At 41.8% G+C, this 21,636-nt stretch overlaps 1 long non-coding RNA gene across 1 annotated transcript; it reads left to right on the plus strand.

Annotated features, from left to right (window-relative positions):
* The first annotated feature begins 378 nt into the window (after nt 1–378).
* On the plus strand, nt 379–19,251 carry LOC114211239 (uncharacterized). The gene is made up of 3 exons (XR_003609719.2): nt 379–534; nt 4,713–4,791; nt 17,798–19,251. It is a non-coding gene; the product is annotated as an uncharacterized LOC114211239 (long non-coding RNA).
* Nucleotides 19,252–21,636: the final 2,385 nt, after the last annotated feature.

Here is a 21,636-nt window from a genome sequence, read left to right on the forward strand (position 1 = left end):
AAAGCAACGGCATATTGCCATAGGATGGAATTTTGAGTGCATAATTTTAGTCTTTATGTTCAAAATGCCATTCCCTTGTTCTGCTCTTATCATCCTGAAATAATCAATCCCAGCCCACTGCCCTGGTGAGAAAACAATACGCCAAATATGCTCACCATCCCTGCCCCCACCTCCCGGCCCTCCTCCCGACCACACGCACCCTGAGTGCTTCCAGTGGAGCTGAGCAGACTCACACAGAGACTTTAACAGATGAGGCTCATGTCCACAGGCCCTGACTTAGACCTTCAAAGGATCTGGCTCCAAAAGATAAAGTGCACCAAACCCATTGTCCGTCAGCAGTTTGAGCCACTGGATACCAGCGGAAGACCTAGTCCGCGATAAACACTTGCTCTGAAAAGTTTATAGAACTGAGGCTATGGAGGCCATTAAAAGACCCCAAATCTTTGAAAGTTATCCAAGAGGAGAATCTCAGAGGGAGGTGTTTGGGGGACAGCTGAGGAGGAACTCGATGTGGGAGGACCCAAGCACCAGGAGGTAAGCAGCCTCTGTTCTCTGCTTCCCAGGTCCCAGCCTCTACCTTAGGGAGGCCAGATGACACCTGACTCCCGAACGTCGATAGGTGTGGGATTCTCCATACCTATTTACAAAAAAAAATTTCCTTTTCACGAGCAAGCTTAAACGGGTCTCTATTACTTACACCTGAACATGAATATTACCTTGGCTTTGAGAATCTGCGTGTGTGGGCAGGCAAGGGAGGCTCCCTCAGGTTATCTTTTGCATTGATGAACAAACACATAAGATAGGCAAAGGTTTTATTATTATTTTAAAAAAATAAATAAAATTTATTTATTTGACAGAGAGAGACACAGCGAGGGAGGGAACACAAGCAGGGGGAGTGGGAGAGGGGGAAGCAGGCTTCCCGCTGAGCAGGGAGCCCGATGCGGGGCTCCATCCCAGGACCCCGGGATCATGACCTGAACCGAAGGCAGACGCTTAACGACTGAGCCACCCGGAATTTTTTAAAGTAAAAGATCATCACAATTTTCAAAAGGGAGAAGGAGATGTTAGGGAAGGAAGAAGTGGGAGAGGCTCTTTACCGTCCTTTAAAATTTAAGGATCAGCAATGTATTTCCTACCGAAAAATCATGACCGTGCCAATCACGGAGAAACACGATACCCTAAAATGTTAGCAGGGATGCTGTGGGCTAACCCCATGCACACACTCAGTTTATATTTGGAATGAAAAATCAGGACCACCCATGTGGGAGAATGCCAGAGGGGTATCTATATGTGCCCCAGGATCATTGCATAAATTTCTGGACTCTTCTTCATTTGACACTTCCAGATACCAGTTTTACTCTTTAACTGGGCAACGTTCGTGAGTGGATCACGTTGCCCAACATTGGCCATACTGAAGTTTCCTTAGTTATATCAGTGCAGAATCAGATGAGGACATTTCTGAGAAGACAGCCACTTGTTAAGAAACTGATTCTGGGGCACCTGGGTGGCTCAGTTGGTTAAGCATCTGCCTTCGGCTCAGGTCATGATCCCGGGGTCCTGGGATTGAGCCCCACATGGGGCTCCCTGCTCTGCGGGGGTCTGCTTCTCCCTCTGCCCCCCCACCCCGTGTTTGCACTCTCTCTCTCTAGCTCTCTCTCTCTCTCAAATACATAAAATCTTAAAAAAAAAAAAACTGATTCTGTTGAGAAATGCACTGACCATCAACTGTAGTTGTAATTGTTTTTACTGCGACCTAATGAGACGCATATCATACACTTCCCAAGGACTCCTAGGTCCTTTTATGGGACATGTGTGGATTCAGCAACCCATGATCTATTCCCGCCAATTTCTCTATGGTTTTAAAGGAATTTTAAGCAATAGAATAAAATCATGGGGGAAAAAAGTGCCAAGATACTGTTATGATACACTTTTTGATAATCAACATGACATTTTATGGGCTTAAATTGTTTAAATTAATAATGGATTTTGAACTTATCAAAAATAGGATATTTAACAATATCATTATCCACAAATAGGCATTTGTTTTTATAATTTGATAGAGAAGAATAAATATCTTGGGGCACCTGAGTGGCACAGTCGGTTAAGCCCCCAACCCTTGATTTCAGCTCAGGTCATGATCTCAGGGTTCTGGGATTAAGTCCCACTTCGGGCTCAATGCTCAGTGGGGAGTCTGCTCAGGATTTTCTCTCCCTCTGTCCCTCCCCCACACACTCCCACCCCTGTGTTCACTCTCTCTTTAAAATAAATAAGCCTTAAAAAAAATAAAGAATGTCTTTGAAATGAATACCAATTGCCAAGCTTCATGCCTCACAATAGTAAATTCTGGAGGACCACAGGATTACCTCAGGGCAAAATAGTTGTGCTGCTTATGAAAAACAAAGACATGGAAGTCTATTAGAAAGCTCTGCAAGGTACAAGGCTTTGAAGCCAATACATATTTTCCCCACTAAAAAAACTATCATTTTAAAGACAAAGCTTATAGTTTGGAGACCCTGAGTTAGGCATAAATAATTTATATTCATCTAGGTCGAATGCCTGACTCTCTGGCATGTTAAGTGCTACAATTATCTGGACCAGACAAGTACTTCATTTTCATTTTCTGGGGTGAAATTTTTATGGTTGAATATATCTGTGGATATTTCTGCATGATTACTTACAATGGGCTTGTTCATTCCCCCATTTAAACTTGCTAAAAGAAGTTGGTTTAATGTTTTGCTATATTGAAATTTATATTAATCTTGAAGGGTAATATTGAATTGTGCAAGCGTGCTTTATGATTGTTTTATCCTTAGTAGACTGTAGGGAGGAGACGTGAGGTCTAAAGGAAAGTCTTTTTTGCATAATTAAGTACCTTCTGTTCCCTCCCTTTGTCCCTTTCACAATTAACTATAATTGTATTTATCTAACCACGAAACATTTCTTTTGAGAAGGAAAAATTTTAGCATAATGAAGTTGTTTTGAAGGCAACAGCATGCCCATAGATGCACAGGAAAAGGCAAGGATTCTACTTTTCCAAGTTAGTTTTGTGGGACATGAATGCTGCTTTCTACTGTTCCCCATTTAGAGGTATTTTCCTACTTTTACCAAATGGGGAACAGTATGGAAAATTTGCAGAAAGGAAAATCATGAAAACTGGTGGTTCTTTTCCCCCCTTTTTGTATTTCTTACTTATATATTCAGAAGAATTCTGTTTTTCCTCCTCTGGCATGCAATTATCAAAAAAGGGGCCTGGGGAACATTTTTTGCAGGTTTTGGATACTGTCAGGTTGCCCAGTAGAGGTATCATTTTTAAGATGCTTGAGAGCAAATCCAAGAAGGACTCCATTCTTACCTTCTTTATTTTTAACTTCAAAGGGCTGATGGATTCACACTCCACAGATCATGACACGGATGTCATTGTCTTTGGAAGTCCCTTCCTTCAGTGTTTATTTTTAAACTCCCTCTAGATTCTCTGAATCTACTTCACGATGCCCCTAGTGCCTCCACAGGAAGGAACATAAGAAGAAAAATTAAACATTTGACCCCAGAAGCTGCCAAGCATCCTTAAAAAGTGAAGGGGAAAATAAAGGGAGACAGAGGGAGGGGAAGTATTCAGAAAGGAACAATAAGTATTGAGTTAATCAGGTCTTCTTTTATGAAATACAGCCTTGATATATATCTACCACTTAAAATTTACCTACAAACTCTAGCACTCGTCCTCGATTGATCTGCCTCTTTCAGTTCTCACATAGGCTCTGAGAGCAATGACTCCACAATGCGTCCCTGTAGCCCCTCGGTCAACCGCATCCCCACTGGCATCCTCCTGGTGCAGAGCCCCATGGCGTCTGGCCTGGACCAGAGCAGCAGTCCCCGTTCTTGCCTCTACTCACACACACACAAGTATATCTCTGCCACACTGGCTTTTCCCTCCAACCTCAAGGGCTGTGCATTGACTCTTTCCTTCACCTGGAAAACCCTCCTTCCTAATTTCACTTCTCTGTTCTACATCATTCAGTTTTCAGATCAAATATGGCCTCAGGAAAGATGATTTCTATGACCATCCTGTGGAAAGTAGCCCTACTCAACCCCAAGTCATTCTGCATTTTATCATTTGGTTTATTTTCTTTTTATTGCTAATTGCTACTGAAATTTTTCATGTCTGTTTATTTGCTTATTTTATATCCAGGTCCCCCCTTCCTTAATTCCAAATAGAAGGTAAACTCCACCAAAGACATGGATATTGTCCTTCTCCGTGCTACGGAGAACAGGAGTCCGCCTTTGTGCAATTGATGAATGCTTCCTAAATGGATGAAAGCACCAGGCACATTATTGGGTGACATCCATCCATCCTAAGAGCAGATACACCATATTCTCATTATTGCTGTTTTGTAGATGATAAAACTGAAGTGTAGACAGATTAGATAGATAATCTGTCCAAGATTGCATGGATAAGAAATGGCATATCCAGAATCACACCGCTTAATTTGGAGTCATTCGTTCAGGCTCCAAATCCCTTGGCCTTCTTACTGAGCCTGTGATTTATAAAGCTGACTTCCTATGCAGTAGGTGTTTCCATCTCCGTTTATATGGGTGAAGAAGTGCTGGCTCAGGACAATTGATCCTTTTGCCCCAAATTGCACAGGTGGAATACGGTGGGGTCAGAATTTGAATTGCATTTTCTATAGTGTAATCTCATACTTTTTTCTATCCAGCATGCCGCCTCACCTCTCAAATCATGGTACTAACCTTAAGGTATTACAATAGAAGTTTTGAGAACAAAAGATGTTAAAGGTAAGCATATACTTTTTACATTAGGCATTAAATTCTTGCCATCAGATTACAGTGTAAATGTGCATGACCTACCCTTCTAAGAACATGAGTCTTTAACCTTACTGCCCTCTCTGTACAAAGTACCTCGTACTGTCACAGACCCTGTAGGGACAGTCCATATTCGCAGAGTATGTCTAGTCATCTGGGGGAGTAGCCTTTGCAATAAAATCAGTTCTGGTTATAATTTTGTGGCATAAAATATTGCCCCTGCCCCCCAAATCCATGCTCTCCTCATCTTCTTGGGTACATGGCTGGAGGGTTGACCTCATTTCTGGGCTCCATTTCATTGTGTGTGCCCCTAAGATTAAATTCCAGGCAATGGAATGTGTGAGAGAAAGTAATAAGCACCTCCTCAAAGACTGGCCCAGGAAAATCCTTTACAAAGACTTCTCAGAGCTCTCTTTCCTCCTGACTGCTTGAAATGGAGATCGCTCCAAGGTCACCCGGGAAGCATCCTTAAGTCTGGGTTCCTGAAAAACTGGATGGGGTAGGATACCCTGCCAACCTGTTCACTGGAAAAATACTGTTGGTTGAGGAAGGACTAGAACTCTCAAATCTGTTCTACTACAGTTTCTCCAGTGGATTAGCTCATATAGGATTGCCACACAGAAAATGGGTAGAATCAGGCCTGGGTGATGCGCCCTGACGTGGGATCTCCCCATGCGCGCTCATGGTTTGTGTCCTGAGGCAACAGCCACAGACCTCAGCTCTCTAGTTCGGCTGAACAGAGTCACAGAGCAGCACGGAGCTGTGACTTCCGTCCACTCCACGTTGCCCCAAGTTCGGTCCCTTGCTCTGCATCTCTAACTTCTCACGGTCTTTGTCTCCAGCCCTCTGAAGCTCGGTTATTCCTTGTACCCTTCTGCCCTTATTCCCCCACTTTGTCAAAAGAGCCTTCCAGGTGTGCGCTTACTTATCAGAAGTGTAACGTGAACTTCAGAAATGAAGACCTGATTCACAGCAAAAGTGAGTGGAAAGAACCAGGATCCTCTATGCCCCTGACCCCACCGCCACCACTTACACAGATCCCGCCCACTCTCAGTATCTCCACCGGACTCGTACTTCTGTCACCATCAATGAACAGACAATAGCATGTCGTTCCCAAGTCCATAGTTTACACACGGGGTCACTCTTGCCATTCTGTCCTTTTTGACAAAAGTACAATGACCTGTATCCATCACTGTGGTATTTTCCAGAACAGCTGAGAAAGCCTTGTATTCTACCTGTTCATCCCTCTCTCGTCCCTGTACCTCTGGGACTCACCAGTACCTCTACTGTTACCATAGATTTACCTTTTCGGGATGTCAGGTAGTTAGAAATATGTCTTTCTTAATATACTAATATTTTTTCTTATTGTTTTTAGTGTTCTGTTTAGAACTTTAGAGTTACCAAGCTCCCTAGGTTTCAAAGGGTCTTCCCCAACTCCATTTTCCCCAGAAGTGCTATTATTTTTAATGTGCAATTTTATAGAATGGGTGATCTTTTAAGAATGGACATATTAGGTTTTTACAGCACCTTAATTGAATTTGAGCCATCATAAACTTGGGGGTCTCTATGTCGTGTTAGCCGAGTCTAGTTCATACAGATCCCTCACTAAAGTCCCGTTTACCCCAAGGAGTAGGGCATTTTGAAACAGCACTATTGGAAGGAGTGTAGCACAGTAGTTGTGTGGCCTTGAGCAAGTGTCTAAATCTTAATCACCTTCTCTGTCAAATAGGTGTTAGAGGTTGTTGTGAGTATTCAACCATACAAGCTGTGGGATGGACTTAGCTCAGGACTGTCTGTCATCATCACGCGGACGCTTAAATTGGGTTTTATCATTGGTTTTGCTGTAAGACATACCACATTTCTGCCACTTACTATCTGTACCACCTCAGGAATGTTTTTTTTAGCCCCGTAAAGCATCAGTTTCTTCATCTGTAAAATCTGTAACAAGGAATGAATACAGTAACTCACTAAGAGAGAGCATGTATGCAAAACTAGTAACACATAAGGCGTCACGTTCAAGCAGAAAAAAACCGACATTCAAACGCTTTCCTAGGAAGAGCAGCCGCATTTCAAAAAGCAGGTTTTCAGTGTTTTTCAAGACATACCTTGTGGGTGATTGTCGTCCTTGCAAACATATCAGAATGGTTCCAGGGGTCACTGGTGTGAGAAAGGAATATGCCTGTAATCAGTAGCACACACACTAAGCTTGGGAAAAAGAAAATTTCCATCTGCAGCACTTTCCATAATTCACCCAGGGGCATATTCACAGCGGGAACTCTAGGTCGGTAAATAGTTTATTAAAATTCTTTCTGAGTTTCATTGTATTCAGTTTCAGGAAGGGAGATAAGACAAATGAGATACATCAAAATAAATCCCAGAATTTGAGAATTAAGCAATAAAAAGGAATAAAGAAACTGGAAGAAATATTATGTGAATATTTATCAGTTATTGGGCTGCAGAGAGACTTTTGAATATAATATTGTAGAAGGGAACCATACAATAAAAACTTAACAAATAAGACTTTCTAAATTTTTTTTAAATTTCAAGTTTTTATTTAAATTCTAGTTAGTTAACACATACTATATTAGTGTCAGGAGTAGAATTCAGTGATTCATCACTTCCATACAACACCCAGTGCCCATCACAACAAGTGCCTCCCTAATGCCCATCCCCCCCCCGTCAAGCCCATCCCCCACCCACCTTCCTCCATCCACCCTCAGTTTGTTTTCTATCGTTAAGAGTCTGTTTTATGGTTTGCCTCCCTCTTTCTTTTTTTTCTTCACCCTATGTTCATCTGTTTTGTTTCTTAAATTTCACATATGAGTGAGATCATATGGTATTTTTCTCTGACTGACTTATTTCCTATAGCATTATGTACTCTAGCTCCATTTACGTCTTTGGAAATGGCAAGATTTCCTTCTTTTTGATGGCCGAGTAACATTCCATTGTATATGCATACCACGTCTTTATCCATTCAACAATCTGTGGACATCTGGGCTCTTTCCATAGTTTGGCTATTGTTGATAATGCTGCTATAAATATTGGGGTGCATATGCCTCTTTGAATCAGTGTTTTTGTATCATTTGGGTTAAACACCTAGTAGTACAATTGCTGGGTCACAGGTAGTTGTGTTTTTAAACTTTTGAGGAACCTCCACACTGTTTTCCAGAGTGGCTGCACCAGTTTGCATTCCCACCAACAGTGTAGGAGGGTTCCCCTTTCTCTGCATCCTCACCAACATCTGTTGTTTCCTGACTTGTGAATTTTAGCCATTCTGACTGGTGTGAGGTGGTATCTCGTTTTAGTTTTGATTTGGATTTCCCTGATGATGAGTGAGGTTGAGCATCTTTGCATGTGTCTGTTAGCCATCTGGATGTCTTCTTTGGAAAAATGTTGATTCATATCTTCTATTTCTTAACTGGATTATTTGTTTTTTGGGTATTGAGTTTGATAAATTCTTAGTAGATTTTGGATACTAGCCCTTAAGCTGGTATGTCATTAGAGAATATCTCCTCCCATGCCATAGACTGCCTTTTAGTGTTGTTGATTGGTTCCTTTGCTGTGCGAAAGCTTCTTATCCTAAGTCCCAATAGTTCATTTCTGCTTTTGTTTCCCTTGCCTACAGAGACATGTCTAGTAAGATCTTGCTGTGCCAAGGTCAAAGAGGTTTCTGCTTGTGTTCTCCACTAGGATTCTGATGGATTTCTGTCACGCATTTAGGTCTTTCATCCATTTTGAGTTTATTTTTGTGTGTGGTGTAAGAAAGTGGTCCAGTTTCATTCTTCTGCATGTGGCTGTCCAGTTTTCCCAACACCATTTGTTGAAGAAACTGTCTTTTTTCCATTGGATATTTTTTCTTTCATGTCGAAGATTAGTTGACCATAGAGTTGAGGGTCCATCTCTGGGCTCTCTGTTCTGTTCCATTGATCTATGTGTCTGTTTTTGTGCCAGTACCATACTGTCTTAATGATGACAGCTTTATAATAGAGCTTGAAATCCAGAATTGTGATGCTTCCAGCTTTGCTTTTCTTTTTCAAGATTGCTTTGGCCAATTGGGGTCGTTTGTGGTTCCATACACATTTTAGGATTGTTTGACCTAGGTCTGTGAAAACTGCTGGTGGTATTTTGATAGGGATTGTATTAAATGTGTAGATTGCTTTGGGTAGTATACACATTTTATTAATATCTGTTCTTATGATCCATGAGCATTTAATATTTTTCCATTTCTTTGTGTCATCTTCACAATTTCTTTCATAAGTGTTTTATAGTTTTCCAAGTACAAATCTTTTATGTCTTTGGTTAGGTTTATTCCTAGATATCTTAGAGTTTTTGGTGCAATTGTAAATGGGATCAATTCCTTGATTTCTCTGTATGCTGCTTCATTATTGGCCTGCAGAAATGCAACAGATTTCTGTATGTTGATTTTGTATCCTGTGACTTTACTGAATTTGTGTATCAGTTGTAGCAATTTTTTGGTGAAGTCTTTCAGGTTTTTTTTTAACTTTTTATTAATTTATTCATGAGAGACAGAGAGAGAGAGAGAGAGGCAGAGGGAGAAGCAGGCTCCCAAGGAGCAGGGAGCCTGATGCAGGACTCGATCCCAGGACTCTGGGATCATGACCTGAGCCGAAGGCAGACGCTTAACCATCTGAGCCACCCAGGTGCCCAGTCTTTCAGGTTTTTACATAGAGTATCATGTTGTCTGTGAAGAGTGAGTTTGACTTCTTCCTTGCTGATTGGTATTTCTTTTTGTTACCTGATTGCTGAGGCTAGGACTTCCAGTACTATGTTAAATAACAGGGGTCAGAGCAGACATCCCTTTCTTTTCCTGACCTTAGAGGAAAAGCTCTCAGTTTTGCCCCATTGAGGATGATATTAGCTGTGGGTCTTTTGTATATGGCTTTTATGATGTCGAGGTATCCCTACCCTATCTCTAATTTTTGAGCGTTTTTTTTTTTGAGGGTTTTATCAAGAACGGATGCTGTCGGGGTGCCTGGGTGGCTCAGTCATTTGAGCGGCCAATTCTTGGTTCTGGCTCAGATTGCGATCTTGGGGTCATGAGATCAAGGCCTGCATTGGGCTCTGCAATCCGCAGGAAGTCTGCTTCCTCCCTCTGCTCTTCCCTCTTCTCTCTCTCTAAAATAAAATAAAGTCTTAAAAAAATGGATGCTGTACTTTGTCAAATGCTTTTCCTACATGTATTGAGAAGATCATATGGTTCTTTTCCTTTCTTTTATTAATGTGGTGAATCACATTAATTCACTTGCAAATATTGAACCACCCTTGCAGCCCAGGAATAAATCCCATTTGGAAGATTATTTTAATGTACTGTTAGATCTTATTGGCCAGTATCTTGTTGAGAATTTTTGCATCCATATTCCTCAGGGATGTTGCCTATGATTCTCCTTTTTTAGTGGGGTCTTTCTCTGGTTTTGGAATCAAGGTAACACTGGCCTCGTAGTATGAGTTTGGAAGTTTTCCTTCCATTTCTTTTTTTTTTTTGGAACAGTTTGAGAAAAATAGGCATTAACTCTTCTTTAAATGTTTGGTAGCGGGGCGCCTGCGTGGCTCAGTTGGTTGAGCATCCGACTCTTGATTTCAGCTCAGGTCATGATCTCAGGGTCCTGGGATGGAGCCGCCATGTCATCAGGCTCCCTGCTCAGTGGGGAGTCTGCTTCTCCCTCTTCCTCTGCCCTTCCCCCATGCTCTCTCTCTCGAATAAATAAATAAATCTTAAAAAAATAAATGTTTGGTAAATTCGCCCATGAAGCCATCTGGCCCTGGACTTTTGTTTATTGGGTTTTTTTTTTTTTTTAAGATTTTATTTATTCATTTGACAGAGAGAAACACAGCAAGAGAGGGAACACAAGCAGGGAGAGTGGGAGAGGGAGAAGCAGGTTCCCCATTGAGCAGGGAGCCCGATGTGGGGCTCCATCCCAGGACCCTGGGATCACGACCTGAGCCGAAGGCAGACGCTTAACGACGGAGCCACCCAGGCGCCCTTATTGGGGATTTTTGAATACTGATTCCATTTCTTTGCTGGTCATAGGTATGTTCAAATTTTCTATTTCTTCCTGATTCAGTTTTGGTAGTTTATATGTTTCCAGGAATTTATCCATTTTTTTCCAGATTGTCCAAATTGTTGGTGTATAATTTTGCATAATATTCTCTTATAATAATTTGCTTTTCTGTGGTATTTATTGTGATCTCTTCTCTCTCATTCATGATTTTATTTATTAATTTATTTTCTTTCTTCATTTTGATAAGTGTGGTTAGGGGTTCATCAATTTTATTAATTCTTTCAAAGAATCAGCTCCTAGTGTCATCGATCTGTTCTACTGGGTTTTTTGGTAGTAGTTGTTATTGTTGTTTCTACATCATTTATTTCTGCTCTAATTTTTATTTCCCTTCTTCTGCTGGCTTTAGGCTTCATTTGTTTTTCTTTTTCTAACTATTTTAGGTGTGAGGTTAGGTTGTATATTTGAGATTTTTCTTGCTTATTGAAGTAAGCCTGTATTGCTATAAACTTCCCTCTTACGACCACTTTTGTTGCATCCCAAAGGTTTTGGACTGTCGTGTTCTCATTTTCATTTGTTTCCTTATATTTTTTATCTCTTTTTTAATTTCCTAATTAAGCCATTCACTCTTTAGTAGGATGTTCTTTAACCTCCATATATTTGTGATCTTTCCAAATTTTTTCTTGTGGTTGACTTCAAGTTTCATAGCATTGTGGTCTGAAAATATGCATGGTATGATCTCAATCTTTTTGTACTTGAGCCCTGATTTGTGACTCAGTGTGTGGTCTATTCTGGAGAATGTCCCATGTGCACTTGAAAATAATTTATATTCTGCTGCTTTAGGATGGAATGTTCTGAATACATCTGTGAAGTCCGTCTGGTCCAGTATGTCATTCAAAGCCACTGTTTCCTTGTTGAGTTTCTGCTTGGATGATCTGTCCATTGATGTGAGTGGGGTGTTAAAGTCCCCTACTATTACTGTATTATTATCAATGAGTTTCTTTATGTTTGTTATTAATTGTTTAATACATCTGGGAGTCCCAACCTGGGGGCATAAATATTTACAATTGTTAGATCCTCTTGCTGGATAGACCCACCAATGATGTTAGTGACCTTCTTCCTCTCTTGTTACAGTCTTTAGTTTAAAATCTAGTTTGTCTGATATAAGTATGGCTACTCTGGCTTTCTTTTGACACCCACTAGCATAATAAATTGTTTTCCATCCCCTTGACTTTCCATCTGCAGGTGTCTTTAGGTGAGTCTCTTGTAGGCAGCATATAGATGGTTCTTATTTTTTTATCCATTCTGATACCCTATGTCTTTTGATTGGAGCATTTAGTCCATTTACATTCAGAGTGATTTATTAATAGATATGAATTTAGTGCCATTGTATTACCTGTTAAGTCATTGTTTCTGGAGATTTTCTCTCTTCCTTTCTAATCTTAGTCACTTTTGGTCTTTCCTTCCCACTCAAAGAGTCTCCTTTAATATTTCCTGCAGGACTGGTTTAGTGGTCACAAACTCCTTTAGTTTTTATTTGCCTGGGAAAATCTTTATCTCTCCTTCTGTTCTGAATGACAGCCTTGCTGGATAAAGTATTCTTGGTGGGGGGTGGGAGGGATGGGGTGGCTGGATGATAGACATTGGGGAGGGTATGTGCTATGGTGAGCGCTGTGAATTGTGCAAGACTGTTGAATCACAGATCTGTACCTCTGAAACAAATAATGCAGTATATGTTAAGAAAAAAAAGAAGAAGAAGCTAGCAGGAGGGGAAGAATGAAGGGGAGTAAGTCGGAGGGGGAGATGAACCATGAGAGATGATGGACTCTGGAAAACAAACTCAGGGTTCTAGAGGGGAGGGGGTGGGGGGATGGCTTAGCCTGGTGATGGGTATTAAAGAGGGCACGTTCTGCGTGGAGCACTGGGTGTTATATGCAGACAATGAATCATGGAACACTACATCAAAAACTAATGATGTAATGTATGGTGATTAACATAACAATAAAAAATTTTATAAAAAGGAAAAAAGTATTCTTGGCTGCAGATTTTTCCCATTCAGCACATTGAATTTATCATGCCACTCTCTTCCGGCCTGCCTAGTTTCTGTGGTTAGATCTACTGTGAATCTGATTTGCCTTCCTTTGTAGGTTAGGGATTTCTTTTCCCTTGCTGCTTTCAGAAATTCTTTATCTCTGTATTCTGCAAATTTTACTACAATATGTCTTGGTGTTGGCCTGCTTTTGTTGATTTTGATGGGAGTTCTCTGTACCTCCTGCATCTGGATGCTTGTTTCCTTCCCCAGATTAGGCAAGTTTTCAGCTATAATTTGCTCAAATAGACATTCTGCCCCCTTTTCCCCCTCTTTTTCTGAGGCTCCTCTGATATGAACGTTATTACACTTTATGGACTTGCTGAGTTCACTAAGTCTACATTTGTGATTCAATACTTTTTTTCCCTCTTCTTTTCAGCTCCATTATTTTCCATAATTTCATCTTCTATATCACTGATTCATTCCTCTGCTTCTTCCATCATTATGGTCATTAAATCCAGTCAGTTTTGCGTATCAATTATAGCATTTTTTATTTTGGCCTGACTAGTTTTTAGGTCTTTTATCTCTGTGGTAAGGGTCTCCCTGCTGTCTTCTATGCTTTTCTCAAGCCCAGCTAGTAGCCTTATGATCGCTGCTTTAAATTCTGGATCAGGTATATTGCTTATATGTGTTTCAATTAGATCCCTAGCCATAATGTTTTCTTGTTCTTTTTTAGGGGCATGCATTCCTCCATTTTGGCATTTTGTCTCAGTCTCTGTCTTCTCCCGTGTGTTAGGAAAACCTTTTATGTTTTCTGCTCCTGAGGGTAATGGCTTTATGAAGAAGAGGTCAAGTAGTGCCCAGGGCCTGGAGCTTCAGGAAGTGTTTCTGGTGTATTCTGTGCAGTCTGCTGTTGTGTTCTGACTGCTCTTTCCCTCAGGTCGGTCCTCTGCAGAGTTTCTCCTTGCCTGCAGTGGAAGGGTTTGAAGCTTGTTCAGAGTGTGGTGAGTTTTAACTAGGTGTGCTCTGGTCTGCTTGCTTAAAGAGGCTTGATCCTAGTTCCACTAGAGCTGAAGCTTTGCAGTACTGTACAGTGAGTAGACTTACGCATGCAGAGCATTTGTGCTGGACTTCCAGCGGAGGGATCCGCTGCTCTGGTTTTCAGGCCCACTTGCCCTTGGTAAAGAAGTTGCAGGGGGTGGGGCTTGGTGTAGGTGGCTCAGGCCTCCACTGCTGGTGCTGTGTTGCTCACTAAAGTCAGTCCTTGCTGACAGGCAGGGCAGAAAAATGGCACCAGTCCTTTCTCTCATTCCTGTAGAGGGGAGTTCACATTTGCCACTGTCTGGGAAGCCCTCACAGAAGAGCAAACAATCTCTCCTTGTGTGTCCCAGGCACCCTTCAGATACCTGCCTTCACCCAGTCTGTGTCCAGGCCATCTGTCCACCCAGCAGTGCAGTGCACCTATGTCTTATCTCAGGCACACCAGCTGAGTTTCAAAACTCCAAACTTTAGGGACCTGGTGTGGTGAGGACCCACACTGGGGCTGGTGTTAGTTTGTTCCAGAAGAGCAGTCGTACCAATGCACAGGAGCTTGGAGTTTAGAGTAAAGTGCAGAAAAAGGCCTGAGTCCAGGTTAACTGTCTTCAGTAGGAGTCTCCGTCCCTATGCTTAAGGGGCCGGGGAGTGCAATGGTGCCTGCAGGCTCTTTTGTCCCCTGAGAGGCAACGCCACCTCTCCCAGATGCGCTCCAAGAAGGGGAAAGCATCTCTCCCAGTGCATCCCGGGGGATCCTCAGATCATGCTGTCGCCTCCTGTGCCTCTGTCCTCCTTCTCCACGGGAGCCCGGCAGTGCACACCAGGCTCCACACTGGCCATGGTCTGGACTTCTAAAACTCCAGTCTTTGAGCTCCACTGGTTATAATAACTCATGATAATCAGCCCCTCTTGTTTTCCCAGTTAATGGTTTTGGGGAAGTGTTTTTCTTGTGTGATCCCCTGTGCACTGCTCTCTCTCTCCATCTTCGTCACTGTCTCTCTCTCTCCCCCTCTCTCCATGGTCAAGGCTCCCTCCCCTCTGCAGCACCTGCGATCCTTTTCTCCCTCAAATTGTGTCTCCACACTTACTACCTTCCACGACTTCGGCTCTCCTCTCCTCTAGTTGTGCAGTTCATACTCTCAGTCCTCAGGTTGATTTCTTGGGTGTTCAGAATGATTTGATATTGATCTAGCTGTGTTCAAGGGACAAGGCAAGCAAAGAGTTACCCCTACACCCCACCATCTTCCAATCTTCTGACTTCCTGAAAATTTTGAACTTCTGCACACATGTTTAATTCTTCCACTCATCACTGTAAAAAGGCAAACAACTAACCAGGAAAAATATGGGTTATGGGTTATATAAAATATATCTGGATTAATAAGGTAATAATATTTAAAGGATTAACAAGGATTATTTTTGGTTTTTTTTTAAGATTTTATTTACTTGACAGAGAGAGAGAGCATGAACACAAGCAGGGGGAGCAGCTGAGGAAGAGGGAGAAGCAGGCTCCCCGCTGAGCAGGGAGCCAAATCACAGGACCCTGGGATCGTGACCTCAGCCAAAGGCAGACGCTTAACTGACTGAGCCACCCAGGTGCCCCTAGTGGTCTTATTCCATTGAAATATTCTCTATGAGGAAAAGAGAAACATCCAAATAGAAAGATGGCACTGTGGACTGAATGGTTTTGTCTCCTAAAAATTCCTATGCTGAGCTCCTAAGCTCCAACGTGATGGTATTAGGAGGCAGGGTCTTTGGGACATGCTCAGGGAGCCCTCCTTATGGCAGCAGTGCCCTTTTATAAAAGAGACCCAGAGTGCCCTCTCACGCCTCCTGTCATGAGTGGACAACTGAAGACAGCTGTATATGAGACAGGAAAGGACCCTCACCAGCCACTGAATCCTCCAGTGCCTTGATCTGGGACTTCCCAGACTCCAGAACGGTGAGAAATAAGTTTCTGATACTTCCATTATAGCCGCCCAAACTGACTAAGACAAATGAGTAAATGTCAATTTCAAATAATTCATTAGAAAAAAATATTTATTAAGCAACTTGTATATGCTAGACAGGGCTCTAGGTGATGGGAATTAATACCAGAATGAAAAAGATAAGCCACACTTCCTCTGCTCAGGAAGCTTGTCATCTAATGGGAAGGTGGACAGTAAAAAAGTAAACAGGAGGCAGTTACATAAATAAACAACATGATTTTAGGTGGCAAACAAATGTTTTACAAAGCAGGGGAAGTAGATAAAGAACACAGGGGGAGAGGCTATTTTGGACTGCTGAGTCCTGGAATGCTCTATGAAAGGTGACATTGGAGCAGAACAGAGTGGAGAGAGTGAGCCTTGTGAAGATCTGGAAACAGGGATGCACTGTGGCTGGAGAAAGCCCACAGCATGATCAACGTCTCTGAGAGAGAAATAAACTTAGCACAACACAACAGCAGTGAAATGCGTGTGGCTAGAGCAACGTCAAACAAGAAAGGTGGCAGGAAAGAAAGAAGGTCCAGCCCACATGGACAAATATTTATAATAATTGACCAGTAATCCCACCTCTAAAAATTTATGTTATTTGATAAAATCATTGAACACATAAATGCACACAGATATTCATATATTATAATTCAAAATAATGCAATATTGAAAATAAACCAATATACAACCATCGAGATTACTGCATTAGTATGGTATGACAATAACATGGACAGTTATGCAGAAATAAAATTATATTTTCAGACTACTTAATAAGATTAAATACTCAGGACAATATAATGAAGGGAAAAGAGCAGTACACAAAAGAGAACATGTCCTTAATTTTAGGGAGAAAACCAAGAAAGAAATAAGCAAGCAAGAACATTGAAATGTAAGCAATGATTTTCACTGTGTTGAAAAATTATATGTGACTTCAATCTTCCTCTTTATATGCCCTGTGTTTTCCATTTTTTCCAGTGGCAATATGTCACTTTTATACTCAGAAAACCAGACAAAAGTTATTAAGAAAATTAAGTTTGCACCTAAAAATGTCTTGCTTTTTATAAAATGGCCTATGATGGGTTATCCCCACAGGGAATTGTATGTACACCTTGTTTGGCTACAGACAGAGCAAAAGCAAGGGAAATGCCTGGTTCTCTGGGTGTATATGTTTGAAAAGAATCGTCACAGAATGATGGGATGTTACGGAAAAGATAGAAAGATAGTTGAAACACTTTGTTTTGAAGATGAGGAAACAAAGACCCAGGAGAGATATGTAACCTGCCAAGGACCCAACAGCAGTTCATGGTGGGAATTAGACTAAAGCCTCCCTGACTTGATCCTCAGGTCCATTATCCTATATCCCAGAACACCTCAAGCCTAACAGCCGCATGACCAACAGCTGGGCAAAGAGGATCTGTCAGAACAAGAGAGAAGAAATGACTGGGGAAAAGCTAATGTGTGGGGTAATCTACCCCCGTGAAGGAAGGCTGAGGATGACAGTAAGACCTTCAGTTGGCAATGTAACCATTTGTGGACAGAATTGAGTACACAGGAAAAAGGAAACAATTATTGACAGTTGAGATACAGTGAACTGGCTAATAAGCCTTCAGAGTGTCTATTTTCAGACAAGTTCAGCCAGGAAAGATACTTGAAGCTGCATAACTAGGAACCATCCGTCCTTTATAAGAAGACCAAGTGACCTAGAGCCCGGAGGGAGGGTAGAGGTCAGACGGGATGCCTAGAGGCAGGAAGCTGGAGAAAGTCTCTCTGTAAGGACACTGCACCCCCCATTTCCCTGTGGTTCTGTATATTTGCATTCCTAGACAACAGTAGGTTACTCCCAGACCTTAAGACTCTTTAGATTGATAGCTCACCCTAGTTATTTCTGCCATGACACACCTCATAGATATTTACTGCATGCTTAACAGGAAAGCATCTGGATGGTGTAACACATATAACTGTAATGCAAGACCTGTGGTACCACTCAGCAACCCCAGTACCAACGCTGAAATCCAAAAGACCTCCAACGGCACAGTGAAAAAACCGAAGTTCCCATCCGACAGACCTATTCTAGAACTCTAATTTTGTCGCTTTTTAACTTTGGATCAATGAGCTTCAGCTTCTTCCTCTATTCTACCTGATAGACCTGCAAAGATAAAATGAGACAATGGATGTAAACCACACAGGATGGTATGTGAAATATACAAAGCACAAGAGAAAGATTAAAGGCTCTTTCTACACTTCTTACTTTTGACTATGTACACCACCCCTCCCCCTTCATCACCTCCACACTTTCCAAATACAGAGTTTACTGAACTAGAAATCTACATTATTTCTTTTTAAGATTTTATTTATTCATTCACGAGAGAGAGACACACACAGAGAGAAAGAAGCAGGCTCCCCGCTGAGCAGGGAGCCAGATCCCAGGACCCCGGGATCATGACCCAGGCCGAAGGCAGAGGCTTCACTGACTGAGCCACCCAGGCGCCCCTACATTATGGTTTTGAATGCTGCTTCTGCAGAGCTGTACTTCTCATGGACACCCAATACTGGGTGATCAACTCTATTTGAGACCTCTCATGACCCTAAAGATAAGGGTAAAATCTTGCTTTGACATAGGAGCAACTGAAGTCACCCATGAAGCACCGTATTGGATTTCCACAAGCCCGACATGAGATTCTTTCATAGGTTTTTGCAGATGCTGCTTGTATATCAAGTGTTATGTGTGTGCATGTGTGTTGTGCTAAAATCAAGAAAGGGGGATCCTTTTTAACATGCAGAATCACTGTATCAGTGGAATAATGAGCAATGTAATGATGGGTTCTACTGTACTTGTTGTCTAAGTATGCCTTAGAGGCAGAGGCCAGCCCACAGGAGGCCTTGCAAATTTCAATTTCCAATTCCTCCCCCACAGAGCATGAAATGAAATGGAAAAGAATAAACGTTGTCAATTCGAGTTTTCTAATATATTTGGTGGAAAAGGATATTAAGTTTGAAAGTAAAGCAGCCCATTTCTTCCCTGCATGGCTGTGATCTAATCCCGTTCTTGGATAAAAATATAAATCATGAGTGTGGCAGCCTGAAACAGTGACCCCATCTCCATATTCACCACCTACATTTGCACACTTGCATATAACTCATTTCACTGTTCCTGGGAATCTATTTCCTGTTTTACATTTTCGTTCACCTTAGTCATGTGTTTAAGAATCACCTGTGGAGCTTTCTGAAAATACAAATTCTCAGTCTGCCATGAAAAACCCTAATTCAGGGAACTGCACGTTTTAATGAACATCTCAGGTGATCCCAGTGCGCACGCTCACCACCCCTCCGCCTTGGAAGACCGCTGTGCTGCTCTTTCTGGTCAATTCCCTTCTAATGAGGCCTTCCCACTATTGTTCTCCACTGAGGAATATACTTTTTCCTCCAATTAAAAAAAAAAAAAACGTTCTTACATGTCTCAGATATCTCCTTTTATTGCTCTTTTGCTTTCCAAACCATATCCTAGTTAATATGAAACATCTTCACTTGGCTTCCAGAACACACATTTGCGTCTTTTTCTCTCACATTTTTGGCCACTCCTCAGTACCCCTTGTTGGTCCCTACTTATCTCCCCGGTGCTCACAGGGATCGGTCCTCGGCCATTTTCCGTTTTCTATCAAAATCACTCCCCAAGTAATCTGACCCATTTCATGGCTTGTATATCCAACTCTTAAACCTCTCCACCGGGATGTTTAAGAAGCATTCAACCTTGCCTCAACCTGGGAACCATGATAATCCCTCCAAACCTGATTCTCCTTCAGCGTCCTCCATCCTTCCAGTTGCCAAATTCTTGAAATTATGTCTGACTCTTCCCTTTCTCTCATACCCTGCATTCAATCCACTAACAAAACCCATTGGTTCTACTTAAAAATGTATTTATAATCTGAACACTTCCCACTACCCCCAACTCTACCACTCACCACCATTTCTTACTCACAAGAGTCAAAATATCTGCATTGACCTTCTTCATCTCATGCCTACCTCCCTTTCTGAGCCATTCTTACTTCAGCAGCTGTAATGAACTTATTAAAATGTCAGTCAGAACATATCACTGCTCCAAACCCAAAGACTTCTCATCTCATTCAGAGTAAAAGCCTAGGTCTGTACCATGCCCCCCTGCCAAAGTCCTACACACGATCTGACCCCACAGCCACTCCTTGTCCCTCAACTCTCCTACTTGCTCCTTCGGCTCCAGCCCACTGGCCTCCTTCCTGCTCTGGGGACATGGCGGCACCCTCCCGCCACAGGGTGTTTGCCACTTTTGTTTCCTCTCTGGAATGTGCTTCCCTCAGATACGTGCATGCTTCGCTGTCTCACTTCCTTCAGCTTTTTACTTGAAAAGTCATTTTCCCAGAGAAACCTTTCCTGGCTAATCTGTCTAAAATTTCAACACTCCCATCCCCGCCCCCAACCATCCTAAACTCCTGACACTTCATAATCCCATTCCCTGTTTTATTTTCTACTCTTAGCTCTTATTCTAACCTGGTGTGTATTTTCCCTCTATCAACTATAGTTGACTGCTATTTCTTTGAGTGTTTAGTTTATTGCTGTATCCCTAGCAACTAGAACATTGCTGGACACATAGCAGGTATTCAATAAATACTGGCTGAATGACTTAAAGAACAGAGGTTTAAGTCCTTGGGTCCAGCAATCCATTCAGTTTACCTCTTACATTTTCTCCAGTTCTCTGCTTTATATATTCCAATCTCTTTTTCCCATACATAAACAAAGGCCAACTCCCTTTATGTGACCCCTGAAAAAGTGCTCTGTTTTCTACCCTAATATTCTTTGGACTGTTAACTTCTTTTCCTATTAAAATGGGAGCCTTTGCTTTGACAGCGCCTCCCGTGTGACAAGCACTAATACAGTGAGCCTCTAATATAATGCTGCTTTCCCATTTTACAGATGAGGAAAGTATTCTTTGAGTAATTTGAGCACCTTTAGTGGAGATCATCCTTTGATCCTCCTGAGTCTGCCCCCTAAACCTGGGCTTTTGGCCACAAATTGTGCTCTACGTTTTCATACCAAAGCCATGTCATAGGGCTTCATGTGCACTTGCCCCACCTTTGAACACTCCCAGGTCTAACTGTGATGTGTCCTACCCTCCCACACTTCGCTTCGTAGACATCCAACTTTGTTCTTTCATTTCACAGTTGTTTCTTAAAACTCATCCTCTGTCCTCCACCACTCCTAAAGCTTTCCCAGTGGAAGGGAGATTCTGTCTATGTAGTTTTATGTCACTTGCCTCCAAATATCTCTCCCTCTTTCTCTCACCCTATATAGCCCCCTTCCTCAGGTCTCTCAACAGTTACACTTCAAATTCCAACCCCACTTTTAAAATGTGTCATGCCAAGGCAATGTTAGTAGTGATAGCCAAAGTCAGCAGAAAATTTGGATAACTCATTGTTTCAAAAATGGAATTACTGGCTCATCAATCTGGCACAGTTATTTTATGCAGTGAAGAGGTACCAACGTATGTGCCAAATATCTCCCCTTTAATTTTCATTGGGTAGAAATGTATCCATAGGAATGATATAACAAAGGCAATGCAAAGTTTGGAGGCCAATGACACCTGCATCACTATTGTGATAACCTTATTCTACTTCTAAGTCCTTTTACAAGGACTACAGATAAGCTATTTGATATTAATGGGAATAAACTGCCAGAAAAAATGAAAAAAAATCAGGATAATTTAATATTTTACAAACCTACCATGTTCTTTTTGCTG

The sequence above is a fragment of the Eumetopias jubatus genome, unplaced genomic scaffold (assembly GCF_037043125.1).
Source record: "Eumetopias jubatus isolate StellerSeaLion01/CBP00866 unplaced genomic scaffold, mEumJub1_p1.0 scaffold_13, whole genome shotgun sequence".
In the NCBI taxonomy this organism is placed as follows: Eukaryota; Metazoa; Chordata; class Mammalia; order Carnivora; family Otariidae; genus Eumetopias; species Eumetopias jubatus.